Genomic DNA, 6,248 nt, shown 5'->3' with positions numbered 1-6,248 from the left:
TGGTTCTAGATCTTTTAGAGACCATTTTGAAACAAGGGAATATATAAACGCATATCTCGATGAAAGTTCACATAAACAACGTGATACATATAGGTCACATTGAGGCATTTTAGTTCTGTAATTGAGCTCTGCAGAGCTACACCCAGAGCCTAGATGCTCCTTTACAACTTCAGAAAAAGCTGTATCATGGCTACAATTCCAGGGGCCTTTATTCTCACGTTCCTATGGTGCAACAGTCAGGGTTCAGTGAGTAACCCTGACATCTGAAGACCCAAAACCATGGGTCATCAACAGATGTTGTCATTTGGTAATTGAAAAATAGTTGAAGAGTTTATCTCCATCATCTTTTTTATTACAAAATATATTATGATTTTAAAGTTTAAAATTATTTTAAACCAACATACATTTTTCTAATAGCATTTCCAATAGATATCAAATAATTCCAATATGTAAATTGGTCAGTGATTTCTTTTAATTTACATTTATTAAGAGTTGTAAAGAACTTTAGCATTTAAGCAAAGTACAAAATAAAAAGGATGACTATTAAATTCATTTTTGTGCTTTACATACTTTTTCTATGTATAAGTAAACACACACACACACACACACACACACACACACACAAATTTGCTAAGGTTGTTTGACAGAGATTCTCTGTCTTGTATTTTTTGCCCATGATATGTATACATGTTTATTTTCAAGACAACATAATGATCAGTTTCCCATATCTAATTAATACTTGGGTATTTGTTATTACTTACAATCATAACTGCATCCCTCCTCTATGCTTATTCAATTTTAGGTACCTCATTTAAATTTTGACCAATTAATATAAATCAGTGAATGCTTGAATATTAATTTACTTCTAGCCTACAGCTTGTATTTTTTATATGAAATTTATTGTCAAATTGGTTTCCATACAACACCCAGTGCTCATCCCAATAGGTACGTATTCCTAAGGATTTCATATTTCCTTAATATAGTTTCTCACGAACAAAGCATAAAGAGCTCAGAAGTAGTAAAATGTACCCTAAATATGGCTAATAATTAAAAGGCACCCATCATACCAGATTCTCAGAAATCTAGGCACCTGAAGTCTAGATATTACTGTTTTTCATGGGTTATGATGTCACAGGGGTCATGGAATCTGGACTTGAAAGATGCCTTAGAGATTATCAGATGTTACAGATGAGAAAAATAATCCCCAGAAAGACCAAGTTATTTTTAACACAGTCCAGTGTGTCCAGAGACCCAACCCCAATGGGCTGCTAGAAACCAGCCCTGAGTTCTTGCCACCAAACTTCCCTCCCTTGTGGGGACAGTAAAAAACTGCTAGTAAGAAAATTAAAGTTAACACTTAATGGCTATACCAAATTCCTGAGAGTTCAGTGAATAAATCAAGATCATATGTTTTAAAAGTTGTAGTTAGAAAAAAAATAGCTGATTCTTCATAATTTGCTTTGACTTCTTTGTCAGGATGGCAGAGATTAATTTTCCATTTATTTAACAGAGTTCTTTTTTTTAAATATTTTTGAGAGAGAGAGCGGGAGAGAGAGTGAGGAGGTGAGGGGGGAGGAGCAGAGAGAGAGGTCGACAGAAGATCTAAAGTGGGCTCTGTGCTGACAGCAGGGAGCCCAATGTGGGGCTCTCGCACCCTGAGATCATGATCTGAGCCAAAGTCAGAAATTTAACCAACTGAGGCACCCAGTCATCCCTTTATTCACAGAGTTCTATGGAACAAGCCCAAAGCAAAATATAGAAATTAACAATATATTTTTTTTTACTATCCCCAGGTTTTGTTGACAGCTCTCTACACCAAAAATTTAGTTCATTGTACAGATAGCCTCCTCCTTTGCCTAAGGCTAGGAACAATCCTATAGCTATGAATCCTTTATGACTTCACGCCCATAGAGATAGTATTGTTTCATTTGCCCTTTCAGTAATTAGCTCAAATACAGCAATGTCCATCCAAAAACCTATGCTAAATTGGTATCTTGGTTTTTGATGTTTGTATATTCATTATTTAACATACATTTACATAACAATATCTCCAAGACATTATTCTGGGCTCCACTGGGGGGAAAAAATAAAATTTAATGCCTAAAACATTACCCAGTCTCAAGAATTGAAAATCCATTGTCTCCTGTGTTTCCTATAGATCAATTCTACCTACTTAGGTGAACCAGAAAACAATCTCCAGTGATTTCTCAATTCTAAAGTACAATTGATGGTAAAATGCACAATGAATTTAGAGGCATCTGGATGGCTCAGTTGGTTAAGCATCTGACTTCAGCTCAGGTCATGATCTCATAGTTTGTGGGTTCAAGCCTCACATCAGGCTCTGTGCTGACAGCTCAGAGCCTGGAGCCTGCTTCAGATTCTGTGTCTCTTTCTCTCTCCCCCTCCTCTGGTCATGCTGTCTCTCTCTTTCAAAATTAAACATTTAAAAAATGCACAATTAATGTAATAACTTCCTTTGGGAACCAAAAATACAACATTAAATATTCATATTAATAGTAAGGCACATCCTAGTTATTAGTTTAAAAACTAACATGTGGATAAAGTGCACATCACTGAATTGAGGAAAAAATATACTGACAACTCATCGTTGCATTTTCTTCTAAAATTAAATGTACCCATCTCTATTATTCAATGAAACAAGTCTCTACCAACTGACTTCCTCCCTACTAATAAATGCCTAAATCCAAATACATAAATGAATCATATAGAAGGATCAAAATTAACTAAATACCTCACAAAATGTTTTACTTTTTTTCACACACAGGATTGAGAAAAAAATATACAAATAATTTTGAAATAAATTGTATGTTGCAGGATTTTTTTTAACCTTAATACCTAGGATTTGTTGTATTCCCACTTCAAAGAATGAAGAGGTGGGCACAAAATAAAATGAGCAGCAGGCAACAGTTTATTAGAGTATACAATCAGAAAGGAAGAACAGTATAAGAGCTTTCTAAACTGAATAAAAGAGGATCTTTTTTCAGCTATATTAAAGTATAACTGACGAATAGGGATAGTATTTTTTAAGGTGTACAACTTGATGTTTTGATATATGTATACATTGTGAAATGATTACCACAATCAAGTTAATTAACATACTCATTTTATTTATTTATTTATTTATTTATTTATTTATTTATTTATTGGTGAGAACACTTAAGATCTACCCACTTAGAAAGCTTCAGGTATACAACACAGTATTGTTAATATAATCAGCATACTGTACATTAGATCTCCAGAACTTACTCACCTTGAAACTTTGTACTCTGACCAACATCTTCCCCATTCACCCTTCCTCCTGGCCCCTGGCAATCACCATGTCATTCATTGCTTCTATGCATTTGACTATTTTAAGTTCTACATAAATGAGACCATGCAGTATGTATCCTTCTGTGTCTGGCTTATTTCAGTTGGCATAACGTCCTCCAAGTTCATCTACGCTATCGCAAATGAAAGGATTTTCTTCTTTTTAAAGGCTGAATAGTGTGTGTGTGTGTGTGTGTGTGTGTGTGTGTGTGCGTGTGTGTGTGTGTGTGTGATCTGTGTGTATCACATTTTCTTTATCCATACATCTGTTGATGGACATTTAGGTTGTTTCTGTATTGACTATTGGGAATAATGCTGCAATAAACATGCAAGTGCATATATCTCTTCAAGATAGTATTTCATTTATTTTGGACATATACTCAGAAGTGAGATCACTGGGGCGCCTAGGTGACTCAGTTGGTTGAGCATCCGACTTTGGCTCAGGTAATTATCTCACCATTCATGAGTTCAAGCCCCATGCCAGGTTCTGTACTGACAGCTCAGATCCCGGAGCCTGCCTGGGATTCTGTGTTCCTTCTCTCTCTACCCCTCCTCCACTCATGCTCTGTCTCTCTCTCTGTCTCTTTCTCTCTCTCTCTCTCTCTCTCAGAAATAAATATTAAATAAAATTTTCTTAAAAGACGTGGGATCACTAAATCACACGCTAGCCCTATTTTTAATTTTTTGAAGAACCACCATACCATTTTCCATAATGGCTACACTGATTTACATTCTCACAAAGGCTCTCTTTCTCCACATCCTTGCCAACGCTTATCTTTTGTCTCTGTGATGATAGGTATTCTAACAGATATGAAGTGGTATCTCATTGTGGTTTCAATTTGCATTTCCCTGATGACTGGTGAAGTTGAGCAGCTTTTTCCCCACCTGTTGTCCATTTGTGTATCTTCTTCAGAGAAATGTCTATTCAGATCCTTTGCCCCAATTTTAATTAGGTTATTTGTTTTTGTGCTATTGAGTTGTTTGATTGAGTTCCTTATATATTTTAGATATTAACCCCTCATAAGATTTATGGTTTGAAAATACCTCCTCCCATCCTATAAGATCTTTATTCACTCCATTTATTGTTTCCCTTGCTGTGCAGGAGCTTTTTACTTTGATGCAATCCCACTTGTCTATTTTTGTTTTGGTTACCTGTGTATTTGGTGTCATATCCATGAAATCAATTCCAAGACCAAAGTCAAGAAGATTTTTCCTTATGTTTTCCTCTTGTAGTTTTACATGTCAGATCTTACATTAAGCCCATAATCCATACTGAGTTGATTTTGTACCAATTATCTCACTTTTTACATGGTGTGGGATGAGTCCAATTTCCTTCTGCATGTGGATATTCAGTTTTTCCAACACTATTAAAGAGACTATTGTTTCTTCATTGTGCGTTTGTGGCACCCTTGTCAAAGATCAGTTGGCCAAAAGTGCATGGATTTATTTCTGGACTTTCTATATCCCATTTCATTGGTTTGCATGTCTGTTTTATGCAAGTACTGCACTGTTTTAATTACTGTAGCTTTTTAAATATATTTTGAAATCAGGATGTATGATGCCTCCAGCTTTGTTCTTCTTGCTCAATGTTTCCTTGGCTATTTGGGGTCATTTTTATTTCCAGGTGAATTTTAGAGTTCTTTTTTCTATTTCTGAAAAGAATTCCATTGGGATTTTGATAGAGATTGAACTGAATGTATAGATCACTTTGGGTAGTATGGACATTTTAGCAATATTATTTCCAATCCATGTATGAAGGATATATTTCTATTTATCTGTGTTTTCTTTAATATCACTTATCCATATTTTATATTTTCAGTGCATAAGCCCTTTACCTCTTTGATTAAATGTATTCCTATTTTATTCCTTTAGTTGGTATTGCAAATGAGATCATTTTATTAATTTCCTTTTCAGATGGCTTATTCTTAGTGTATAGAAATGCCACTGATTTTTGTATGTTGATTTTATATTCTGCAACTTTACTGAATTTATTTATTAGTTGTAACAATTTTTTGCTTAGTCAGGGTTTTCTGCATATATATATATATATATATATATATATATATTATCATGTCATCTGCAAATAGTGATTAATTTTCCTTCTTCCTTTCCAATTTGGTGTTTTTTTATTTCATTTTCTTGTCTAATTACTCTGGCTAGGACTTTAAGTAGTATGTTGAATAGAAGTGACAAGAGTGGGCATCCTTGCCTCTTACTAAATCTCAAAAGAAAAGCTTTTAGTTTTTCACCATTGAGTATGATGTTAGCTGACAGCCTTTCATATATGGGCTTCAGTGTGTTGCAGTAAGTTCCTTATAAACCTATTTTGTTTAGAGTTTTTATTTTGAATGGATGTTGAATATTATCAGATGCTTTTTCTGTATCTATTGGAATGATCCTGTGGTTTTTATCTTTCATTCTGTTAATTTAGTATATCAAATCAATCAATTTATATGTGTTGAGTCATCCTTGAATCCCAGGGATAAATCCCATTTGATCATGGTACATGATCCTTTTAATGTGCTGTTAAATTCAGTTTGTTAGAATTTTATTGAGGACTTTTGCATCTAATTTTATTAGAAATATTGGCCTGTACTTTTCTTATTGTATCTTTGGTATCTGAGGATACTGGCCTCATAAAATAAGTTTGGAAATATTCTCTCCTCTTCTGTTTTTAAGGATGATTGATATTAATTCTTCTTTGAATGTTTGGTGGAATTCACCAGTAAAGCCATTTGGTTCTGGGCTTTTCCTTGTTAGGAATTTTTTGCTTGTTTGTTTTTTGTTTTGTTTATTGACTCGGTCTCTTTACTCATCAATGGTCTGTTTAGGCTTTATATTTCTCTTGATTCAGTCTTGATAGGTTGCATGTTTCTAGCAATTTCTTTTAGGTTACCTAATTTGTTCGCATATGATTGTTC

Source organism: Prionailurus bengalensis, chromosome B2 (assembly GCF_016509475.1).
Source record: "Prionailurus bengalensis isolate Pbe53 chromosome B2, Fcat_Pben_1.1_paternal_pri, whole genome shotgun sequence".
NCBI classification, from domain to species: domain Eukaryota; kingdom Metazoa; phylum Chordata; class Mammalia; order Carnivora; family Felidae; genus Prionailurus; species Prionailurus bengalensis.
This window is presented reverse-complemented; position numbering follows the sequence as displayed.